Source organism: Pongo pygmaeus, chromosome 3 (genome assembly GCF_028885625.2).
Source record: "Pongo pygmaeus isolate AG05252 chromosome 3, NHGRI_mPonPyg2-v2.0_pri, whole genome shotgun sequence".
NCBI classification, from domain to species: Eukaryota; Metazoa; Chordata; class Mammalia; order Primates; family Hominidae; genus Pongo; species Pongo pygmaeus.
In genome coordinates this window covers 87462332-87489291 of record NC_072376.2, presented here as the reverse complement: position 1 = coordinate 87489291, position 26960 = coordinate 87462332, and positions in this window count along the sequence as shown.

Here is a 26960-nt window from a genome sequence, read left to right as displayed (position 1 = left end):
GTCTGGCCTAACTGAGCCAGATCAGCTGCGCACAGCAGTCAGACGCAGGCCCTGCATTGGTGGGAAAGAGACTGTCTATGAGCTTCTCAGTGGTGTTATCAGCCTTTCCCTTTGATCTCTCGAGTTTGTCCTTAACAAATTCTGGGACCTAAACTTTCTCTTAAATTTTGCTCTGCAGGCCTGGGACTGTCCTTGTTCTGAGGGGATTGTGATGGTATAGTGTATTTGGTGGGGTTGGACATAATTCTATTCAGCCAATTCATAATCTGGGGGGTTGGCCTCAGCTCTTGGGCTCCCAAGTGCCACACCCCCTTTGGGAGGTGTCCGTAGGGCCCACCAGACCTGGCCACTAGGACATTGGAGAGAGTCCTGGTGAAGCAGAATGTTTTTACATGGCTCACTTCAAAGTGTTTCATTAAAATTGAAAAAAAAAAAGTGATGTTTCTATTTTTTGTTTAAATTACTGAGCAATGTGTGCCATGGCATTCTCAACTCCCATTTCACATCCCTCTTGCCCTTCACCTTGACCTTGAGTCTCACTCACTCCCAGCTCTGAGACAAAGAGAGGCTATCTGTTGTCCAAATAGCTTGGTAATTTTTTAAAGACTGAAATTTTAATGGTTTGTTTTATAGGCCATGCTAAAGTGACCAAATCAAAATGTGGGCCGAGTTTTAGGTTTCCACGTAACTCTTGACAACATCTTTTTTTTCTTTCTAAAAATTTGTGTTGGGCTGGAGGATGGACCTTCCTTGACACCTCAATCAATAATTCTTTTTTGTTTATTTTCATAATCCTTTCTGGCACTGAGACTTAGCCCCAAACCCCAGATTAGCCCCTGCTGGTCCTTCTTGGTGCTAGTTCCCATATCCTGTACTCCCCGCTTCCCTCCCAGACTCTGTGCCCTCTGGTGGGATCTTGCCATATCTGGGCAGATATGTTGGAGCCTCCCTGTTGTAACCAGTACTGTAGGAGGTTAGGCTTTCTGGTACTGAGTACTGTCTGCTGGTTTGAACCTCTCAGTCATGTCCACTGCTTGGTTTGTGCTGTGATTTTGCCAACCTGCTTTCCTGCAGTTGGCCTCTTAGGCCAGGAGAATTCCCTCCAGCCCTGACATACAGCATGGATTCCTCCCAATTCTGATTTCCTCCAAGTTGAGACCTTGAGTGGGAGGAATCCACACGCTGATGTCAGGCTAAATTGAAAAGCTTTGCTGAAGTCTTTGAAATCCATTGAGAATAACAAGGTATGCTACAGAACAGAGGAACATTTTGACGATTTGACCAACTTCACTTGCCCCCTCAAGTTACATTAGTTGAAATCCTCAGGAATAACAAAAAAAGGGGAAGAATACAAGGAAGGTAGGAAGAGAAGAGAGCAAAGAGGGAGAAGACACAAGGATATAACATCTGTGGGTGGTGTGAAGTTATTGAAACATTAACTAGAGTTAGAACTTAAAAATATGGTGTATCAACAGGTCACCATGTTGCCTATTCCCAGCTCAAGCACTTAACATCAAAACCTGATAAAGTCAAGGAGTCTGGATCTGATTCTGGAGGTGGAGGCTGCCTACAATCACCATTAACTCCTTTCTTGCTGAGAATGATGGTTTCCAGCTTCATCCATGTCCCTATAAAGGACATGAACTCATCATTTTTTATGGCTGCATAGTATTCCATGGTGTATATGTGCCACATTTTCAGCAAACTATCGCAAGGACAAAAAAACCAAACACCGCATGTTCTCACTCATAGGTGGGAATTGAACAGTGAGAACACATGGACACAGGAAGGGGAACATCACACACGAGACTGTTGTGTGTTGGGGGGAGGGGGTAGGGATAGCATTTGGAGATATACCTAATGTTAAATGATGAGTTACTGGGTGCAGCACACCAACATGGCACACGTATACATATGTAACTAACCCGCACGTTGTGCACATGTACCCTAAAACTTAAGGTATTAAAAAAAAAAAAAGACACAATGAACAAAGAATAGTCTCAAGAATAGTCTCTTAAATAACTGTGTTAAGGAAACTGGATATCCACATGCAAAAAAATAAAACTGGACCCTGTCTTACACTATACACAAAAATCAACTCAAAATGGGTTAAAGATATGAAACTGAAACAACTAAAACTGTAAAACTTTTAATAAAAATCATAGGGGAAAAGCTCCTTGATGTATGCCTAGGCAAATATATTTTTGCTATCTCACCAAAAGCACAGGCAACAGCAAAAATAAACAAGTGAGACTATAAACTAAAAACAAAACAAAACAAAACAAAACAAAACAAAACTCATTTTCTTCTATCTCTAGAGGGAGGTATTCTTAGGGTAGAATCCAGCTCCTCCACTTTGGTACTTTAAAGACCACTATCAAAATAAGTGCATGTAGAAACACTCTGTCTTCCAGGAGAGAAGGTTTTAAATCATGTCACAATATATAGCAACAGAAACCAGCTCTAGCTAATTCCAGCAGAAAGAGGATTTATTAAAGCAAATATAGATGGCCTTAACAAGTGAAAAGATGATAAGCCTCCCTCATAATAAGATAAATAAAATTTAAAACTACACTAAACTATTACTTTCGCCTATCAGATTGGCACAAATCCACAGACTGGACAACATACCCTGGTAAAGCTGTGGGGAAATAGGTACTCTCAGATGTTGCTGGTAGGGGTGCAAAATGATAAGCCTATGCCATGGAGGACAGTTTGGCAATATTCATCAACATTATAGATGCACTTATCCTTGGACCCAGCAATCCTGTTTCTAGGAATTTCTTCTAAAAACACACTTACATACATAAAAAATGACATATGCAGCATTGTGCTGCTTATCACAGCAAAACATTGGGAACACGCCAAGTAAACATTAATAGGTATGGGCTAACATAAACTGTGGCATGGATCCACACCATGGAAATCTATGCTCTATACCACTGTAAAAGAGAATGAGAATGCTCTCTTGTACTCACAGGGCAAAATGTCAAAGGGCAAAGGAATGCACATCTACACACATAGTGTGTATACAGCATGCTACCTTTTGTGTAACAAAAAAGAGTGATAAGAATATCGACTTCTACTCGTATCTGCAAAAGACAATGCTGGAAGCATCCGTACACTTTAAGAGTGGTTACTTAGAGGTTGTGAGGGCCAATGAGGTGCACTGGGAGAGGGACTGAAACTTCTTCATGTGTATGTACCTTGTATTGCTTTGAATTTAGAACATTGTGAATAAATTTAGAACATGAAATAAAAAGATACTGTAATTTCCCAGAGGACCTAATAACCAGGCCTGGAGGCTACTCATTGAGAAACAACAGACCAAATCCCTCTGCCAGCTGTGTGAAATAAGCCACACATAATCCATTCTGAGGATGGCAGCAGTGGTGGCCACAATGACATCCAAAGGGGCAAGGCGGCTGTAGTTCTAGTGGCAGCGTCCGTGTTCAGTGTCAGGGATATGAGCAGAATACGGCAGTGTGTGTGTCTTCACTGTGGCACACAGTTGGAAGGCAGAATGTCAAGCGAGAGGCTGACCCCCTCAACTGGTGGGCTGCAGGAGACACTAGGGCTGGAGCCCCCAGGCTGGCTGTTTGTAACAGCAAACAACCTCAACTATTTACCACGCTCTATATTACAAATAGTGTCATTTTCTAAATGTCCTTTCTTTTAAAAAAGTTTGGGAAGCAATGGATTAGGCAGCAAAACTTTTGTAAAAAGGACCCCAGCTTGTCTCCAGTGAGGATAAAAAAATCACAAGGATCAAAGCATTCTGATTTGTTAAATTTAAAGATGTTTATTTGTTCCAATGTGCTTAGAGTGGATTTACTGCTGTTGATGTTAAAGTACTCAGTGCTCCGCTCCAGAGGCTGGTATCCAAAGAAATGGCTCCACTAAAGCTGCTTTCCACAGAAGGTTATTTACCTGAGGGGTCACATTTGTGAGTGTCTTCCCCAGATATACAAGGAAACTTTGGGAAGTGTGATACTTAACTTTCTGTAGTCTCTCACTTAAAGGAAGGTACAGAAAAAATAAGTTTTGATGGAGGGGGCGGAGGAAAGCCAACATAAGATGCACCAGAGTGGACTGTCTCAAAACGCTCTTTAATTCTCCTAATGTAGCCCATATAGGTCCACCTCCTGGGGTACAAAGTGAGGTGGAGATGGGTTAGTAATTGATCTGTGCAGGGAGGGGGCAAATTGAAGATATCCAACACAACCTCAAAAACTACAGAACAGTGCTAGTTGCATACAGTTGTGTTAGCTTATTGAGTGAGGAATGCTATCATTAACAAAATCTCTTCTTGACTATTTTGACTTTTATTCTCTGTTCTTTCATGAATACTGTCAAAGGATAGAGAAAAAACAGGAAGAGAAGTCCTTTGCCTTGACTCCAAGCCAATTCTCATACTCTTCATAGGTCTGTTCTGGATTTCACTCATCTGTCCAGTTATCCATCCATCCATTTTTCCAAACATCCATACAATAAGCATATTTTTTTAAGCATTGGCACAATTTATTTTGTACCAAGTTCTGTGCTGGGAACTGGGTATAAAAGAGGGGAAAAGTACTCGTGCCTGCTTTCAAGAATCTTGAAGTCTTATGTCAAAACAGACATGCAAATAAATGATTATAATGTGATAAATGTTAAAATTATAGACATCCATATAAAGATCATGGAAAAGTAAGGTCTAAACCTTCACAGTGAAGAAGTGATGCTGGAGTTTATACTGGAGTAGGACCTTCTTATATGGCTCCTTTTAATGAATTAGAAAAAGGCACCCTGTCTGGGAGGACAAAATAGACAAAGGTAACCCTGCCAACCTAGACACAGTCTTGAGCCAGATGCAAGCACTGGTGAATGAAATTTGGGCTGAACGTCTCCCCCCAGGCCAGGATAATTTGTGCATCCTTCAGATTGTCCAGCTTTATGCTGCATCTCTGTCCCTTAGATCTAATTCTCCACAGGCTGCTATATCAGGACTTCTCTTTCATTGGCTTAGTCTAAGGTCCTCCCAGAAAAGTGGATAGGTAGGTGGGTGGGGGTGAATATCAGCTTAACTCCCTCAAAACAAGGAATAAAAGAATTTTTTTTTGAGCCAGGTGGTGCTGATGTAAACTATTATTTTTACTGCTTTGTCAGTGTGCCAGCAGATTATAAACAATCGAACTTGCTCTCTATATGAGTGAATTCACATCTCAATACTTCTGTTGTTTCTTCCCTTTTTCGTTTTGAAGACTTGGAATAAAACTTCCATAAAATGAAGCAAATTTGATGTCTTTATTTTATTTCTTTTTTTGTCAATAAACCATCAGGCAAAAGGATGCAATCTAAGGGAATTTATTAACAGAGTCTTGCTGGAAATTGTGGTAGAGATTTAAAAAGCTCAGTCTCTGCAGTTGTTTGTGAATATGGTAGTCCCCCCTTATCTACAGGGAATATTTTCCAAGAGGTGCAGTGTATGCCTGAAAACATACACTGCTTTTTTTCCATACATACCTTCCTGTGTTAAACTTTCCCCTTTTTACTCAAAGGAAGCACTTTATGGCTTCTCTTTGGCATACCTGAATTGCCAGCATTACTACCTTTGTGCTTTGGGGCCATTATTACATAAAAAGAAGGTTACTTGAGCACAAGCACTGCGATACTAAACGGATGATCTGATAACCTAGACAGCCACTAAGTGACTCATGGGTGGGAAACAGCACAAATACTCTGGACAAAGGCAGGATTCTTGTCTTGGGCAGGAGAGAGCAGAGCACAAGATTTCCTCACACTACTCAGAACAGTGTGCAAGTTAAGACTTAGGAATTGTTTATTTCTGGAATTTTTCAGTTTACATTTTCCATCCAAAGTTGACTGTGATAACTGGAATCTCAAAGGTAAACTGCAGGTTAAGTGGGGACGACTGTAACTGCAGCGAGTTGCAGTGTTCCATTATTTTTTATTTCACAGGATGTTAGTGTTTGCGTATAGGGAAGGTGCTCAGCTTATGTAAGCTAATAGAACACTTTATGGTGGCCTGGTCAGGAAACAAAACACCATTTGAAATGATTGGAGTCATTTCTTACACATTTCCCTGTACTTGCAGCAGTGAGAAACTGGGCCACACCTTTGAAAATCATTTTTTTTTTTTTGGTATTATTCAATACATTTCTGATACAGGTTTTGGTTCGGCTACATAGCTTCTCTCTACACAATGTGAATGACCATTGTGTTTTATTTTAATTCTATCTTTTCTGTTCAAGAGCTCAAAGGGAGACAAATCAGTTTTTCCATTCAGAAGAGTAGGAATGTGCAAAGTGAGAAACACCGGGGGAACATGGGGGAACAGAAGGCAAAGGAGACAGAGGTGTTCAGGTTGTTACCACAGGCTGCGGTGGACAACAGACAGCTTTCTTATGGGCAAGTCACATGGGCTCTTGAGACTTAGCTATCTGTAACATTACCCAAATTAGAATGGGATTCATTGCATTGCTTTCTTATGTCTTTGGCTTGATGCCGGTGTCCAGCATGCTCAAGAAATCTGTTTGTGAAAAGCAAGATAATAGTCAGCAAAGAAATGGATTCCATTCTTGGACAATGGAATTTTTATTCTTATTTTAGAAGGTATAATTTCAAGTGGCACCCCTGGTATTTGTGTTCATTCACAAATTTTGATGATGATGTATTAAGACCCATATTTCTTGCTTTTTCTTTAGAGAATAGTTGCCTCCATAGTTTATGACTTCTTCCTCTGTACAAGGCAAAAGTTGGTCATTTTCTGGTCAATTTGTTCATTAACAACAAACAAAAGTTTAAATCTGTCAGATGGGAAGTCCACATTGCCTAAATTAGCTGGATAACTGCAAAGACTCCTCTTTCCTTGAGACTGTTAGAAGTCTCTCTCATTGTTTGTGAGTGGCTGGCAGTCTTCAACACCATAACTCCCATACTGCCTTTGACATGTACTTTTTGGCACACTGCAGCTCTGTGCACATGCCTGTAAACTATTATAAATGAGCACAATTTGAGATGAGTTGGTTGGAAAAAGAAGAGTAAATTTCATCTTCCTAAACCTATAATTTCTGATTTGGTTTAAAATTGGAAGGATTTAAATAAAGTCTAGCTAATCAACAAATATTTAATGACTTCAACTATGTGCCAGGCACAGGAGTATATAGCAACGGACTTTGAGACAGGGGCTCAGTTCTCATGAAACTTGTCATCTAGGGGAAGAGGACAGACAATAAACAATTATAAAATAAACAATGCAGTTTCAGATGGTGATAAATACTGGGAAAAAATGAAATAGAGTGATGTGCCCGTGGGAAGCTATTTTATGTTGGGTGGTCAGGGAAAGTCTTTTTGAAGAGGTGGCTTTTGATTTTTTAAGCTATGATTTATTGTTATATGATTTATATGATATTGCTATGATTTATTCTTATGCTAGCCTGAGTTTTATTTCTATTAACTCATTCAATCTACACAGCAATCATATGAGAAAGTACTATTGCCTCCTTTCCATAAAAGAGGAAACTGAAAGATCCATTTGGAGACTTGACCGGGAACACACTGATGGGCAATTGTAGAGCCAAATTTGATCTCAGGGAGTTTAGCTGCAGAATCTGTGCTTATAATCACTACATATATTGCCCGCCTTAAGCTGAAACCTGAAGGACTCAAAGAAGCCAGCCATGTAGAGTTGAAAGCAGCTGTGTTAGGCAGAGGTAAGAGCCAGTAGAAAGTTTCTGAACAAGAAGGAGTTTGTGGAGTCTGAGGAGCAGATCAAAGACTATTGAACAAAAGCAGGAGCAGTGGGTGATGAGGGCTCAGAGCTTGGCAGAAGTCAGACCATGCAGAGCCTTGCAGTTCTTGGTAAAGAGTTTAGATGTAATTCTAAGGAAAGCCATTACAAGAAGGGAAGCAGTTCTGCCTTTAGACTGAACTAGAGGGGCCCCGTCCTGGGCTCCATGCTTTAGTAAAACACACACACACACACACACACACACACACACACACACGTGCATGCACATGAGAGATTCTTCAGGCTCTAGGCATTGTTTAACAGTGAAAATGGTGATACAGATGATAATCTATATGCTTACATTAAAATGGTTTTAATACTTTCTGCAAAGCAATAATTATATGCAGCCTCATTAAAACATTTTAATGTAGTAAATACAATTTGAGGTTTATTTTTGAATCTAAGTGTTAGCTTAAGAATTTTATTGGCTGAGCATGGTGGCTCACACCTGTAATCCCAGTGCTTTGGGAGGACAAGGTGGGAGGATCACTCGAGGCCAGGAGTTTGAGACCAGCCTGGGCAACACAGTGGCACCCTAGCTCTAAAAAAAAATAATTTTATTGACAATCCGGTTTGCTACTGTCTCAGCAGGAGAAAATTTCTCCAAGTTGAAATTAATAAAAAAACAAACTAAGAAGAATAACTCAAAAGGGGGTTTCATTTAACATCACTGTCACTAGAACATAAATTATGTGCAAATATTGATTATAACAATATAATTACTGATTATGCTAAAATGAAGGCAAGAAAAAATAAATTTTATTTCATAAATAGATAATAATTTGTGGACTATGTATACCTTACTACTCTTACAAACATTGCTGGCCCATCAATGGAACACTCAGAGATGTGTAATAATAATCTAATTTAGTCATCTTTGATATTTTGCCAGCTTTTAATCACGTGAAAACCATACAGAGCTCTTTCGATTTTTTGTTGTTAGACACAGACGTTTCTTTCTTTTTTTATTATTATTATACTTTAAGTCCTAGGGTACATGTGCACAACGTGCAGGTTTGTTACATATGCATACCTGTGCCATGCTGGTGTGCTGCACCCATTAACTCGTCATTTACGTTAGGTATATCTCCTAATGCTATCCGTCCCCGCCCCCTCACCACACAACGGGCCCCGGTGTGTGATGTTCTCCACTGCCTGTCTAAGTGCTCTCATTGTTCAATTCCCACCTATGAGTGAGAACATGCGGTGTTTGGTTTTCTGTCCTTGCGATAGTTTGCTGAGAATGATGGTTTCCAGCTTCATCTATGTCCCTACAAAGGACATGAACTCATCATTTTTTATGGCTGCATAGTATTCCATGGTGTATATGTGCCACATTTTCTTAATCCAGTCTATCATTGATGGACATTTGGGTTGGTTCCAAGTCTTTGCTATTGTGAATAGTGCTGCAATAAACATACGTGTGCATGTGTCTTTATAGCAGCATGATTTATAATCCTTTAGGTATATACCCAGTAATGAGATGGCCGGGTCAAATGGTATTTCTAGTTCTAGATCCTTGAGGAATAGCCACACTGTCTTCCACAATGGTTGAACTAGTTTACAGTCCTACCAACAGTGTAAAAGCATTTCTATTTCTCCACATCCTTTCCAGCACCTGTGGTTTCCTGACTTTTTAATGATCGCCATTCTAACTGGTGTGAGATGCTATCTCATTGCGGTTTTGATTTGCAGTTCTCTGATGGCCAGTGATGATGAGCATTTTTTCATGTGTTTTTTGGCTGCATAAATGTCTTCTTTTGAGAAGTGTCTGTTCATATCCTTCGCCCACTTTTTGATGGGGTTGCTTGATTTTTCCTTGTAAATTTGTTTAAGTTCTTTATAGATTCTGGATATTAGCTCTTTGTCAGATTGGTAGATTGCAAAAATTTTCTCCCATTCTGTAGGTTGCCTGTTCACTCTGATGGTAGTTTCTTTTGCTGTGCAGAAGCTCTTCAGTTTAATTAGATCCCATTTGTCAATTTTGGCTTTTGTTACCATTGCTTTTGTTGTTTTAGACATGAAGTTCTTGCCCATGCCTATATCCTGAATGGTATTGCCTAAGTTTTTCTTCTAGGGTGTTTATGGTTTTAGGTCTGACATTTAAGTCTTTAATCCACCTTGAATTAATTTTTGTATAAGGTGAAAGGAAGGGATCCAGTTTCAGCTTTCTGCATACGGCTAGCCAGGCACAGACATTTCTTAAAGTAGGAGGATGGAATATATTTTATTTAACAGGTATTAGCTAGATCTATTAATTTAAACATTTAAATAAACATTAGGTAGCCTCTATTTGTCCCTCTGCCAAAGCCTGTGACAGGACCTGATTTACATTTTTAAAAGATGAGAAAAAGCAGCAAAATGATACTTATTTCTAAAAGTGGCATTACCTGATTTATGCTTTCAGAAGACAAAAAAAGCCATATTCATTTCTGAAATATGAAATTTTAAAAAATGTTCTTTCATTTATTGATTTTTTTTCTTAAAACTTCAGATTAGACATTTACTATGGGATAGAAGAAATACATACTTTCGCTTAATCCTTGTAGTACAACATATCAAGTCGGAATTCTTGGATGCTGACTTCCTATAGCAGTGATTCTCAGTGCTGCATCTTACAAATGCTTGTGGAGTTTATAAAGCGTACGTTTGCCAGGCACCCCGCCCCAGAGATATGAGTTAATTGGTCTGGAAAAAACTTTTTATAAGAACTCCTAGGTCATTCTTACGTGAGGTCAGTGTTGAGAACCATTGCTTCAGCGGTTCCTTGCTCTGTCTTAAAACTGGCCTCTTCTCCCTTGTTTGGCAATTTCAGTGATTTGTTCCCCCTCTTTTCTTGTTTAGGCTTTTCTGGTAGGAATCATTTCTTTATTCCCCTGGCAATTTTCTTTCTTTAAGTGGGCACAAAGGAAATTATTATCACTTTATTGGACTATACTTAGAGGAAATAATAAAATCACATGAGGACTAAAAATATATTGACTTAAGATGCCACCTCAATGAGATTTCAACCTGTAACCTTTTATACCAGCCCCAGGGAAAGACATATGATGTGATTAAAATATTATTAGACAGAATAAATATATAATGTATAAGTATAAATTCACAAATCTGGATTTACATTACACATGAGATTCTGTTCACAGAATCCCAGGACTAACATGTGGCCATCCATGCCAGGGTTTCTCTGAATACATTTAATGTTGGACTCAGGACAATGTTCCTTCCCAAACTTTATAGCAAACTGAGTGATGATTCCATTATGAAGCACAGAGCACCTGAGCCCATAAACAAGGTGCACTAGAGGGACGATGAGGCTGGCTGGGAAGACCTTCATGAGAGAAAATCATAAAACTGCTTTGAGAGACCTCTGCTAAAAAATATGGCTGTGGTTAACATGGTTGTTGCCCAAATTCTAAGCAACAACCTTTTGTGATCTGAGGCAGTAAATTCCTTTTATTATCATAAACAATAAGTCTCTTGAAAGGACAGAGTCAAGGAAGCTTCAGAGTACAAGAGGTCCTCTGGGTGCTGATTTCTTGTTTATAGGCCCTTACTAGCAGTTTGCATTAGGCTTTTTGATATTTTTTTCTTTTTATTGAACCCTTTCACTGCATGTTGTCTGTTCATGTATGTTAATTTTTTTTCTCAAAGTTTTCCCATTCCTACTAGCAAACCACTGCCAGAATTGTTATAACAGCCTCCTCATGCTCTCCCTACGTCCTGTCTTTGGTCTGTTTAATCTACTCTTTACATTTCACCGTCATCATCTTTCTTAAGTCTAAACGTATTATGTACCTCTTTTGCTTAAAAACCTCAATTATTCCCCGTTGCTCCTAGGTTAAAATTTAAATCGCTAAAGAGGGCTGACAAGGCACTTTATAACCAGTTCTCTTCCTACTCTGTCACTTCCTCTCCTCTCACTCGGTCCTTACCCTCTATTCCCTCCTCACCAGTTTAGGGTGATCCACTAATATCCTGCATCAGAATTATCTATGATGCTTGTTAAAAAAAACCCAGATTCCCGTATTCCATTTAACACTGATTAAATCAGAATCCCTGGGATTTCCTAAGGGGAGTCTTCTAAGTGCCAATTTGAGAACCACTTGCCAGGCTATTGAAATTGCTTAATAGAGATGAAACACAAGCCACCTGGATTGCAATGGATGCAATATGGCCAGGGCTGCTATTAAAGGATGATTTCAAAGATGAGAGAGGACTTGTTGGGCAAGAATATTAACTACTCTCTGTGGCTGCTGTGTCTGACATTACCACATTTAGAAATCTGAGAGTCCTTAGGATATACCTTTGAACTTTGTTTTTTTTTTGAGACAGAGTCTGGCTCTGTCACCCAGGCTAGAGTGCAGTGGCATAATATCCACTCACTGCAACCTCTGCCTCCGGGGTTCAAACGATTCTTATGCCTTAGCCTCCCAAATAGCTGAGATTACAGGTGCATGCCACTGCACCCGGGTAATTTTTGTATTTTTAGTGGAGATGGGGTTTTGCCATGTTGGCCAGGCTTGTGTCAAACTCCTGGGATCAAGTGATTTGCCTGCCTCAGCCTCCCAAAGTGCTGGGATTAGAGGTGTGAGCCACTGTCCCCGGTCTGAATGCCATCTTTTAAAATACAAGCTATCTTAGACACTTAGCTTGCAAAAAGGCTTTAACTTAGATTTTTAAAGAGCTGGATAAAGTACAATGAAAAGTGCACGGGATTTAGAGTCAGGTGACTTGGATAAGGTTTGAATTTGCCTTTATTGATACTTCCACCTTGGGCAAATTATTTTAATCTCCTGAACTGTAGTTCCCACTTCTGTAAAATGGACTAATAATATTTGTAGGTTTCAATGAAGTGAAGAAATGTTTTGTAAATTGTCAATTGCCATCATTCAAATTGGTGGTTATCCTGTCTCTTTCTTTAAATTTGAGTGAAGAAAGGGAAGAGAACCCAGGGATGGCAAGTAATGGAATGTTTACTATTCAGAAAGTATTTAGACGTGAACTTCAATAAAAACATGATAAATCCAAATTTGTGGATATAGCTAAAGCAGTGCTTAGACAAAAATTTTTGGCACTAAAGTTGAAAATGTTTACTCTTAAAAAGAATACTGTTAAGAAAATGAAAACACAAAGCACAGATTGGGAGAAAATATCTGCAAAACATGTAACTGACAAATGACTTGTATCTAGACTATATAAAGAACTCCTACAATGAAAGAGTAAGAAGAAAAATGATCCAATAAAAATGGAAAAAAGATTTGAACAGACTTCATCAAACAAAATATATGTATGGCTAATAAACACATGCAAAGATGCTCAACATCATTAGTTGTTATGGAAATGCAGAATGAAACCACAATGTCATATTACTACATATTTAGCCACTTGAATGGCTAAAATTAGTAAGATTGACTATAACAAATGTTAGCAAGGATGTGGAGCAACCAAAATACTCTCATCTACTGATATTGGGAATGTGAAATAGCACAATCACTTTGGAAAATAGATTGGCAGTTTCTTAAGATGTTAAACATATACCATACACCTAACCATTCAACTCCTAGGTATTTACCTAGGAGAAATAAAAGCATATGTCCACAGAAAGATTTGCACTCAAATGTTTAAAGCAGCTTTATTTTAATGCCCCAAACTTTAACCAACCCAAATGACTATCAACATATGAAAAGATAAACAAACTATGATCCATTCAAATAATGGAATATGATTCTCCAATCAAAAACAACTATCAATACATGCAACAATATAAATAAATCTCAAAATAAGTCAGCTATATAAAAAAGTAAGACAAAAAAGAATATATACCATGTGATTCCATTTATATAGGATTCCAGGAAATGCAAAGTAATCTTGGTGAAAAAAATTAGATCAGTGGTGGCCTGGGTACAGGGTATAAGGAAACTCTTGGGTGTCATGATTGCGCTCATTATCTTGATTATGAAGATGGTTTCATGGGTGTATACATATGTCAACACTTATCAAATTGTACATTTTTAAATAGGTGGCTTATCGTATGCCAATTATAACTCAACAAAGTCATAAAACACAATTTTAAAAAACAGAGCTTCCATTTTGGAGTCATATGACCTAAATAAATCTTGACTCTGCCACTAACTGATATTTTGACCTCTGGCAAATAATTTCAATCTCTCTGAGTCTCAGTTTCTTCATGTGTAAAATGGGACTAATACTATTGGTAGGTTTAAAAGAAGTGAAAGAATCTTCTGTTCACTGTTCAATGGCATCACTCAAGCTGGTAGTTCTTGTCTGTTTCTTGGTCTTTGTAGAAAGAGGATGGTAAAGAACCCAGGAAAAGCAGATGAGGGGATTTTTGGAATTAAACCTCATCTCACATGCTTTGAGATTTGTCACCTTACTTTTCTTTTGGTGGCAAGTTAAACTAAGCAGAAAGGCTTAGTTTCTTATTTCCTTCTTATTTCTTATTTTCTCGGAAGAGTCACAGGGCGGGCAATAAAGATTTCCACTTTGAAGCGTGTGGGGTTTGAAGGGGGTTCTATCACTCTATCCTGATCTGATTTTATAACCTTTCTCATCCCTCTTCAAAGTGTTTATCACAGAAAAAACATAAGTTTTCAATGATATGGATCTCTGGCCTATGGGCTATTACTTTAGATGTCAGTTGTAAGGATTCGTTCTAGTGAACATGATTTGACTTGTGCTATATCCAAATTGATGGAACTTTCCATCTATCTGTATTTTTCTCTATCATTTTTGAAGTATAGTATTATTGTTCATTGTCTATTTAAAACTATTTGGTAAAAATTATTATTTTTTTGAGAATGTTGTCAAACTTCTTAGGCTGAAAAAAACAGAATTACAAAACCCTGTCCCTAGCAAATGGCGGATAAATTCGATCACTCTTGTGATTAAGGTTTATATTTCTGCTGTTCAGAAAGAATGAATGTAGCCACACAAAAAGATTTAGAACAATAGTCAAAACTTGGAAATGATGGAAATATAGCTGCCATGAGAAAGGCTGTAAAATCAATGTAAGCAGGTTATATATGCAAAGTTAAAATAGCTCCTAGACCTTTAAAAACAGACCATAATTAGTCAAGGGCACTAAAAGTTACATGTATAGTAGATGTGTATTTATATTATATTTTATATAGTGTATAAATACACATATACTATATAAAAATATATTGTATATACATATACTATATACTATTGTATATTACATATACTATATGCTATTACATATACTATATGCTATATGTATATATATGCTATTACCTATACTATATGCTACATGTATATTACATATACTATATGCTACTACTAATTTAGAATGAAAAGTATAACTGCAATGTACAGTGGATAGTAAGTCACTGGATGTTCCTATCATCCTGACATGGGCTTCTGCTCCCGGATGATTGGCCTTCATCGGAATTCAAATTATCAGAAGGTTGATTGGCGAGAGTGGAAGAAAAAATATTTAATGAGATGAAGTTCTGATATTCCACTCTATTCATCTTCAAAGGATCAAATATATCAACCAGGTAGACCAAACCTCTCCTTGAGCAAACAAGAAATCTTTTCCCAAGATACAGTATATATGTGTATACATATAGTATATATGTGTATATATACTATATAAAATATAATATAAATACATATATTTATACTATATAAAATATAATATATAAATATAATTTATATATAATATTTATATATTATATAATATATAATATAATATATAATATATAAATATTTTATATATAAATATAATATATAATATATAAATATATAATATATAAATATTATATATAATATATAAATATGTATAATATATAAATATGTATAATATATAAATATTATATATAATATATAAATATTATATATAATATATAAATATGTATAATATATAAATATTATATATAATATATAAATATTATATATAAATATTATATATAATATATAAATATTATATATAATATATAAATATATATAATATATAAATATTATATATAATATATAAATATATATAATATATAAATATTATATATAATATAAAAATATATAATATATAAATATTATCTATAATATATAAATATATAATATATAAATATTATATATCATATAAAATATTATATATGATATATAATTTATATATCATATAAAATATTATATATGATATATAATTTATATATACTATAAAATATTATATATGATATATAATTTATATATAATATATAATATTCTATATAATATATAATATATAATATTCTATATAATATATAATATATAATATAAAATATTCTATATAATATAGAATATAAAATATTCTATATAATATATAAAATATTCTATATAATATATAATATAAAATATTCTATATAATATATAATATAAAATATCATATATAATATATAAAATATTCTATATAATATATAATATAAAATATCATATATAATATATAAAATATATAATATATAATATAAAATATCATATATAATATATAAAATATATAATATATAATATAAAATATCATATATAATATATAAAATATATAATATATAATATAAAATATCATATATAATATATAAAATATATAATATATAATATAAAATATCATATATAATATATAAAATATATAATATATAATATAAAATATCATATATAATATATAAAATATATAATATATAATATAAAATATTATATAATATATAAAATATATAATATATAATATAAAATATTATATATAATATAAAATACAAAATATTATATATTATATATAAAATATTATATATAATATAAAATATTATATATTATATATAATATAAAATATAAAATATAATATATAATATAAAATATAAAATATAATATATAATATAAAATATAAAATATAAAATATAATATATAATATAAAATATAATATATAATATATAATATAAAATATAAAATATAATATATAATATAAAATATAATATATAATATATAATATAAAATATTATATATAATATAATATAAAATATTATATATAATATAATATATAATATATAATATTATATATAATATTAATATATAGTATAGATGTTATATATACTACATAAAATATATTATATAAACATATTAATATTATATACACATATACTATATAATTATATATAAAGAGTATTAAATCATTTGTCAGTGAGAGATGATATTGGTCAGTGATTGAAGAGTAGGAAATAAAAAGGCAAAGACTGGCTATGCCCAGTTGAATTCTATCTTGCGAAAAGATTTCTTGTTTGTTCAAGGAGAGGTTTGGTCTGCCTGGTTGATATATTTGATCATTTGAAGATGAATAGAGTGGAATATCAGAACTTCATCTCATTAAATATTTTTTCTTCCACTCTCGCCAATCAACCTTCTGATAATTTGAATTCCGATGAAGGCCAATCATCTGGGAGTGGAAGCCCATGTCAGGATGATAGGAACATCCAGTGACTTACTATCCACTGCACATTGCAGTTATACTTTTCATTCTAAATTAGTTGATATTTTGGTTTTTAGTGTCATTTTATTAAGAGCTTTGTTAGTGTGATTGAGCATCTCCATATCTGACTGGCCCTGGGCCACTGACCAGGTTAAGTGTGCTTCATTTATCAAAGTTACGGATTACTCCTATGTTGCAAATTCAGTGGTCACTTCTCTGTTTCCATATTATTTCACCATTCAGGAGTATTTAGCAGAGTTGCTTGCTTCTTTCTTAGAAACACTTTGTTTTTGAGTCATTTATGATTTATGATTCCTCTCTACCCTGGTTTTCATCTGATTTCACTGACATTCCCCCTAAGGATCCTTTGTCATTTCCTCTCTACTTGACCTTCATATTAGAAGAGATCTTATTATTTTCAATCAAGAACTTTGTGTAAGCCCATTCTTGCATTGCTATAAAGAAATACCTGAGACTGGGCAATTTATAAAAAAAATAATTTAATTGGCTTACGGTTCTGCAGTCTTTAGAGGAAGCATGGTGTTGACATCTGCTCGGCTTCTAGAGAGGCCTCAGGAAGCTGAAAATCATGGCAGAAGGCAAAGTGGAAGCAGGCGCGTCACATGGAGAAAACAGGATCAAGCAAGAGAGAGTGTGGAGGGGGGTGGTGCCACATGCATTTAAATGACCAGATCTCCTGTGAACTCAGAGGGAGAGCTCACATGTCACCAAGGAGATGACCCAAGCCATTCACGAGGGGTCCACCCCCATAATCCAAACATCTCCCACTAGGCCCCACTTCCAAAACTGGGGATTACATCTCAACATGAGATTTGAGCAGGGACAAATATCCAAACTACATCAAACCCTGTTTCAGTGATTTTCTTCAGTCCTATAACCGAAACCATATATGTGTTGGTGACTTCCAAATTTATCTCTCTCTCTCCTAAGCACCAGACTCACATATCCAACTGCTTACTCAGCATCTTCACTCAAATGTCTCATAAACATCTTCAACTTAATATAGCTAGAAGAGAACTCCTGATCTCATTCCCAAGATTCCTTCTCTCCCAGTCTTTCCCATGTCAGAAAATGACATCGCTAACCACCCAGGTACTTGGGCCCCACACCTAGAAATTATCCTTGAATTATCTGTTTCTTTCAACTCCCACTTAACAACAGCTGCCTCACCTAAGCATATTCAAAATTTCTTCACTTCCTTCCATTTCTATTGCTTCAATCCAGGTTGAAACAACTGTCTTTTTTTTTTTTTTTTTTTAATTATACTTTAAGTTCTAGGGTACATGCGCACAACATGCAGGTTTGTTACATATGTATACATGCGCCATGTTGGTGTGCTGCACCCATTAACTCGTCATTTACATTAGATGTATCTCCTAATGCTATCCCTCCCCCTACCCCAACCCCATGACAGGCCCCAATGTGTGATGTTACCCTTCCTGTGTCCAAGTGTTCTCATTGTTCAATTCCCACCTATGAGTAAGGCAGGCAGGCCTGCTTGAGGTGAAGTGGGCTCCACCCAGTTCGAGCTTCCTGGCCGCTTTGTTTACCTACTCAAGTCTCAGCAATGGTGGATGCCCCTCCCCAAGCCTCGCTGCCACCTTGCAGATGAATCTCAGACTTCTGTGCTAGCAATAAGCGAGGCTCCATGGGCATGAGACCCTCTGAGCCAGGCGCGGGATATAACCTCCTGGTGTGCCATTTGCTAAGACCGTTGGAAAAGCGCAGTATTAGGGTGGAAGGGACCCGATTGTCCAGGTGCCATCCATCACCGCTTCCCTTGGCTAGGAAAAGGAATTCCCTGACCCCTTGCGCTTCCCGGGTGAGGAGATGCCTCACCCTGCTTTGGCTCACGCTTGATAGGCTGCACCCACTGTCCTGCCCCCACTGTCCGACAAGCCCCAGTGAGATGAACCCAGTACCTCAGTTGGAAATGCAGAAATCACCCCTTTTCTGCTTCGCTCACTCTGGAAGCTGTAGACTGGAGCTGTTCTTATTGGGCCATCTTGGAACTGCCCCCCACAACAGTCTTTTTTATCTGGCCTACTGCAAAAGCATCATACTTGGTGTCTGACTTCTCTTGTCTCACAGTAATCTATGCTACAAAATGATTCCTTTTGTATAAATTTTTTAAAAAATAATTATTTTGAACAATCTCAGATTTGTAGAAAACTTGCATAGTACATAAAACTCAGTTTCTGAACCATTTTAGACAAAGTTACCAATATGAATCTGGTCACCCCTTAATGCCTTAGTGTGTGTGCATTTCCTACAAACAAGGGAATTCACCTATATAACCACAATACAATGATCAAAACCAGGAAATTAGCATTGCTACACTACTACCTTCTAATCCACAGACTCCTTTCAAGTTTCACCAGTTTTCCTAAGATGTCATTGTAGTACAGTGATCCAACCTGGAATCATGTGTTGTCATGTCTCTAGTTTCCATCAATCTCTCTATGTGAAATGGTTCCTCAGTCCTTTTTCTTTTTGACTTCCATAACTTTGCCACTTTTGAAGATTACAGGCCCGTTTTCTTTTAAATGTTCCTTAATTTGCTTTGCTGATGTTTCCACACGATTCGATTTAGGCCGTGTATCTTTGGCAGGAATACTGAAGAAACAATACTGTGCCCTTTGTGCTGCATCCCATCAGACGCTGCATGCTTTTGATGTGTCCCTGTGCTGATGAGGGTCACTCAGATCATTTGTTTAAGGTGGCATATGCCAGGCTTCTCCAGCCTGAGGCTATCCTCTTTTCCCTTGTAATTAGTATCTTGTGGGGAGGTGCTTTCAAATTATGTAACTATTCTGTTTTAATCAAACCTTCAATTATCTATTTATTCACTTATTGATATCAGCGTGGACTCATGAATTTCTGTTTATTCAATGGATTACAATTGTTGCTATCATTTATTGTTCCTAGTTGCTATTAATTATTCCTAATTGTGGCTAGTGAGATCTTCTTCAGGCTGGCTTTTGTATCACTCTGGAATACCTTCTCGCTATCTAGAACAATAAGATGTTTCAGAATCTTTCCTTGCTCCAGCTCTGGAAGCAGCCATTTTCCCAAGGAGCCATGATTCCTTTGAGAGAGGAATAATAATCGGAAGCCAGATCTGGGAAGTAGGTGCACTCATTGCTGTTGTGGTGTTGCTGTTTCCAGGTCTTCTCAGTGGACAGAACTAGGGCTTCTCTATACACAACCACATCCTCATTTATTTTTGTGTCTATCTATATGTACTAAAATTCATGGGTTGATAGCAGTGTCTCCAATTCTCACCCAATACTACAGGGTTACTATAGTTTTCTTTCTTTTGTAATCACTTCTCTGAGACTGAGAAATCTGGCTCCCTTTATCCTTAATATTTTAATTCAATTAATCCCTCTCTCTGAGCTCATCGTCTGCCACTCTCTCAGTTTCTCCTTACTCTCCAACCACACACGACTTCTTTCTAGTCTTCAAGCCAACCTGGCTCATTCCTACTTCAAGGCCCTCAAAGGCCTTGCTATTCCTTCTGCCAGAAAGTGCTTCTCATTGCTTGCTCCCTTCCAGAGCCAGTGTCTCCATCTTTTCTGACCCTTACTGGACTCCTCCTCGCTTGCAGTTACTGTCTGTCATGATACTGTTGTCAAAGGAAAAACTCAGAGATGAATCTGAGCTTTAAGAAAAATATTTTTATGTCCAATCTTGGAAAGAATATCCAGCCTTACAGTTATAGTTGCTATTTAAAGGGAAAAAATTTACAAAGTTACAATTAGCACATTCATTATTCTTATCTGAAAAACAGATTTCTTCACATTATTGTCTTATCTGCAAGGGTCATTACCTGTCTGCATATGTCAGTGTTGCAAAAGTCAGAGTCACAGTTGTTTTCTTTAAGGAAAAATTTAAAATTTATTTTCTTGGGGACTAGAGTTAAGATGTTTCACAATTTTGTGCTTTATCTCAGAATGCAAAGTTCTTTCTCTGACTGTGGTGCATGGTGTATGTGCTTAGGTCTAATGGCTTTTGGAAGTCTAGAGCAAGAAGCCAGTTTTGCTTTCTTTTCTTGTTTTATGTTTTTCACAGCACTTATTGCTACTTGAAACTGCTCATTTACTCATTTCTTTGTTCAACTATTGCTGGCTTTCTATCCCACTAGAATATAAACTCCATGGTAGCAGAGATTGTTAACTCACTTGCCTATTTTTATCTCCTTAGCACCTCAGACAGTGTCTGGTACACAGTCAGCTCTCAATACATGTTGAATGAATGAATGAATAAATGAGTTTCTGAATACTTAAGACTGAGACTCAGGCCATGGTTAATGAAAAATGGCCAATATTACTATTATTATTATTATTAATTTTTAGAGCAGTAGTTTTCCCCCAGTGACACCCTCAACCTCAACATTTGAGATTTACTGTTTATTATGTATCAAACAGAAATCTTTGCACTTTTGCAGGAGAGAGTGGGTGAGGCTGTTGTTCTTCTCTTTCATGTTACTGTTAGATCTGCAGATATAAATTTCCTGTGGTCTGAGAACATAAGACTCTTGGAAGGACATCATGAAAAATCAATTCTGCTGGTGACGTTTCTCCTCTTCTCTATTACTTTGAGACTTGAGTATAAGATGTGTTTTTCTTATAAATTCTTCTGGAAACATTCCTTTTTTCTTTTCTGCTGTGTCGACTCCAAGTGAAGCCATAGTTCTCCTGGGCTGCCATCATGGCTATTTCCTCACCTTAGGCTGTAAAGGACCCTAGGAGAGAATTATGTGATTTTCAGTGTAAATCAGGCAGCAGGAGCAGATCAACTGCTTATTCATTCATTCATTTAATTTTGTGATCCTAATTTCCCAAAACAGATCAACTATTAGATTTGAAAGGGCTATTTCCATTAACTGATTGTGGTGATAAAAAACTGACAATGGGAATGTTTCTGTGATCCAGAAGCAGTTTCTAGAAGATGGTTTTATTCCAGCCTTTCCAGCTGGGCTCTTCAGAGTTGTAACGAGACTCGTTTGTGCTCATTACTCACTTCTGCAGGCACTTTGAGGAATATTTACCTGATAGCTCTTTCTGCCTGTCCTTCATTCTATATGGGCTCTTAAGAAAAGAGACTATTAGCTTTGTCTTATGTGGTATTTACCTTTACTTACATTGACCTGGATTTGACTTTTTGACTAAGGTCTTCAGTGATCTCTATCTAAAAATATTCCCAGTTCACCATTGTAGCAAGAAAACTACATTTCCGCCAAACAGCTCTCAGCCACTCTGTATCCTTAACTCTGGCAGCTTCCTTTTTCAGAAGAATCTACACCTCAAATTGCAGGTATGAGCACAGGCTCTGGAATCGGATTGTTACTGTTCAAACTCTATTCGAAACCTGTGTGATCTTGGGTAATTCATTTGTCCTCTTTAAGTTCCAGTTTTCTCATTAGCTAAAATGGGATATTGTGAAGATTAACTAAAGTAACTTTGGGAATATTCTTAACACAAATCTGGCATGTGGTATGTGCTAAATATGACCATTTTGTCATTGTTTTTGTAATCATTCTCCTTTTGCATCTAAACCCCTCCTCCTAGGGGCTAGGATTCTATGTATCAGCTTGAGCTAAGTGTTACACAAGCTGAACCTTTGTTTTGCACTCCCATAGTATCCTTTAGAGACCTTGGCCACCATTCCTATAATGCAGTATTATGTAGGGTGACATGCAGCCAGCATGCCCATGAGCACTGGCCAACATCCCTTCTGACTGGTTCATGTCCATTGTGTGAGGGTGGTGTATTAGGGTTCTCTAGAGGAATAGAACTAATTAGATAGATATATATATAAAGGGGAGTTTATTAAGTATTAACTTACATGATCACAAGGTCCCACAATAGGCTGTCTGAAAGCTGAGGAGCAACGAGAGCCAGTTCAAGTCCCAAAACTGAAGAACTTAGAGTCTGATGTTTGAGGGCAGGAAGCATCCAGCACAGGACAAAGATGTAGGCTAGGAAGCTAGGTCAGTCTCTGCTTTTCACATTTTTCTGCCTGCTTTGTATTCGATGGTAGCTGATCAGATTGTGCCCATCCGATAAGGATAGATCTGCCTTCCCCAGCCCACTGACTCAAATGTTAGCCCTAGTTCTTTTGGCAACACCCTCACAGACATACCCAGGATCAATACTTTGTATCCTTCAATCCAATTGAGTGACATTCAGTATTAACTGTCACAGGTAGTTGTATATTTTTGACATCTCCGTAATGATAATTGTTACATTTCTGTCTCTTCTGTTGTATTGAGAGCTTCCAAGAACAGATATTGTGCCTCATTGATACCCAGTGCCTAAAATGATCCTTAGTACACAGTGGACTGTCTATAAGTCCACTCAACCAAAATAAGTTGTGAGATCTTAAGGTACCATCACGGACTTAAAGAAAAAGTAGACATCTTTTGTCTGGAACTGTCAAAACAAATGATATAAAGAGCTGCATCTAGAGAAAAAGGTGGCTGTGAGCCCGTGTCTCAACTCAGATCCATATGAATATCTCCAACCATGCTGTGCTCAAGGCGGTAGCAGTCTCCCCATCAGCTTTAACTACCATCAGGGCATTAACTCCCTGAGGAGGGGCTTGCATTAGTTTCATAAACTATAGAAGACCTCACAGGGTTGCTTGGAGAGATAAAGGTACAACTGCCTTGAAAGTAAACTTGATAAATAATGCAAGGTATTATTGCCATTATTACGACAATTAATAATTCACACAGGTTGATGTTGTGGACCTACGAGCACCATCTTACCCAAGACCGTATACACAAAGCTGTTTCTATCATGACCAGAGCATGTGCCGAGTCTACCAGCTGCTGGATTATAACAGCAAAAAAATCATGTCACTAAGATTATATACCAGCAATTATCTTTCAAAAGGAGACATAAGAGGATTAACTCAGCACTCTAAGAAAAATGTAAAAACATTTAAGAAAGTAAACAATATAAGATGAACTGTGATAAAAATTTAATAACGGAAGTTGTATTTTCTTATTCCCTCCCTCCTTCCCTTCCTTCCTTCTTTCTTTTCTTCTTTTCTTCCTTCCTTCTTTTCTCTTCCTCTCTTCATTTTCCCTTCCTCTCTTCCTTTCTTCCCTCCACTTCATATTCTCTAACTCATTTCTTCAAACAATATTCAAACGCCATCTCTATAAGACATTGTGCTGGGCTCGTGGGAGACCACTAAATTGGTAGAATGTCATTCCTGCCTTCGAGGAGCTTCCTGTCTACTCTGGGAAGCAGGGGAGGAGATAGAGAAACAAGCCCTAATGAATCTCTTGTTCCATTACAGTAGATCAGTAAGATGAAATCAGGGCCATAGCAGGACACACTATCATGGCTTTGCCTATACAATTCTCTCCACCAGTATTTGGAATTCAATAGACCTGGGTTCAGATCTAGACTCTGTCCCTAAGCAGCCATTTTCCAGTGACTCCGGGCAAATTACTTAACCTCGCTGACCACCCCATTTTACAGTGTGTATGAAATGGAGCTAGTAATGCCACTCTTGAAGTGGTGGTGTTGCGAAGATGAAATGAGATAATATGATGTGGATGCCTAGAACAGTTGATGGTTCTCAAAACATGCATTCAATGAATGAATAATAACATATATAATTTTCTATTACAAATATTTGTAAATGGTGACTCCCACACTAGACTTGGGGGCAGGGCCATCTTTCCTGTTTGCACCTCTGGAGCTTTGCACATAGTAAGCTCCCATAAATGTTTGATGAATGAATAAATGAATGAATGAATGGATAAAAAGTAGCAGTGGGCAAGTAAAAGAGGTGACAGTTAACTTACCAATGTGTTTTTGATTAAATTTTAATTTGTAAACTCATTAACTAATGAATGCAATGGGAACAAGTAACTGATTTGTAGAAAATGTGAGGCAAATATCTATAACCCAGCAATGCTGCTGTTAAAGCTAGCTGTCTTGACACCTGGAGTGAATTAGCTTCTAGTTGGACATTGCATGGTCCGGAGCAGCTGCCAGAATATTTGGATAAAGATAGTTTTTAAAAAACTTTGCACCTTGTCATGTCATTAGGTTGTTTTCTCTCCTATTTAATAATAATAGAACATTTTAATGTTCTGGGATAAGAGTACTCCTGCTATAACGAATTTATGATAGATTAAGCTGAGTTATGCAAATGAGATTATCATAATTACAAAACTTTAGGTTTATGATTTTCTCTATTAATTATTCTTCAGTGTATTTTGCAGTACAAGAGTTCAAGGTATCAAAAAGCACTTTGGTTTTATGTATTACCGCCTCCTCTTTTTACTTCCCAGGGATACACGTTTATTAAATGCACGTATTTCAAGGTGAAAATGTCCTTGTCTTAAGGGCTTGCACTGAAACTTCTCATAGAAAGAGAACTATCTTTGCTTAGAAAAATATCTTGATGAATCACTTGGGGTAGGTGAAATCCTGAGAGTATGGGATGGCAGGAACTAAAGAAAAAAAGAACAAAACTGGATGGCAATTTGAGGGTGGGAGGAAGGATAGTGTGGTGACAAAATACTATTATAATTATTGTATATGTGCAAGCAATCTATTTCCATTGTATTTCTGGTCAAAATTATTCTTTTGCTTAGGAGATTCAGGCAGTGAACCCTTCCAGGGCTTATACTTTCCAAAGCAATGATCAAGGGTAGTCTCAGTCCTCACTTGAGTCCTCGTACTTATCATCTTTTCAGGGTAGCAATACACATGCCTTAGAGCAGAAAATATCTTCTTTAGGAGTTTTTTACTGGGGCTTACCAATCCATAGGTCCCAGTTTCGATGGTGACTATAGTGTTTTGGAAATGTGCCTGGATCATCATATTAATGGTTCCTTATATTTACATAACCTTTTAGAGTTTGCAAAGGGCTATGCACGCCAGCTTGTGAATAGAGGTATCCTTAACTTCATTTTGTAAGTGAGAAGCTGTCTCAGAAAGGCTATTTGATTACTCCCTGCCCATGTCACCAGATTCAAGGTGGTTTAAATTAGAACCCAGGCTTTTAAACTTATTTTTTATTGTTTTTTTTTCAATATGGAGGGATGTTCTTCATCATCTAAAGTAGTCCTAATGTCTGCAAACTGTTACCCAGAGAGAAAAACAGAGATAGTTTTGAGCTATTTTGCATATCAAAGGAATTAGTTCTCTCTATTTAAGATCAAAAGTTTATCTGCCCAAGTTCAATACAGACTTCCAGTGCTAATCTGATACATTTTCCTTATTTGAATCACTTTGGAATTTGTGATTTGCTTCTGTCAATCAAATAATCTAATGAAAACAAAACTATAGACCCCCATCCTTGGAAAATTCTAGCAAGGCCTCCTTTCTGAATGAAAAGACGCTCTTTCCCTGGACTTTCCATCTTTCCTCTTCTCACAGCTCAGGACAAGACTTGACCTGGTGCCAGAGTGCACTCCCTTTCTGAATTTATAGGGAAATGCCGGTGTCTGCTTCAGTTGTTCTAAATCTTCTGCCCTCTATTTTTATCCTGTTTATGTGATCATGAGATAACAAAGCTATGGTTCATAATGTCTTAGAAGACAAGGTATTTGTAGAGGAGGGGCTGGTGCATGGTACAAAAGGAGGTCAGACAAGGGAAGAAAGAGGCAGCAGCAAGGAGGGAAACCTTTCCTTGTGAAGAAATCCAATG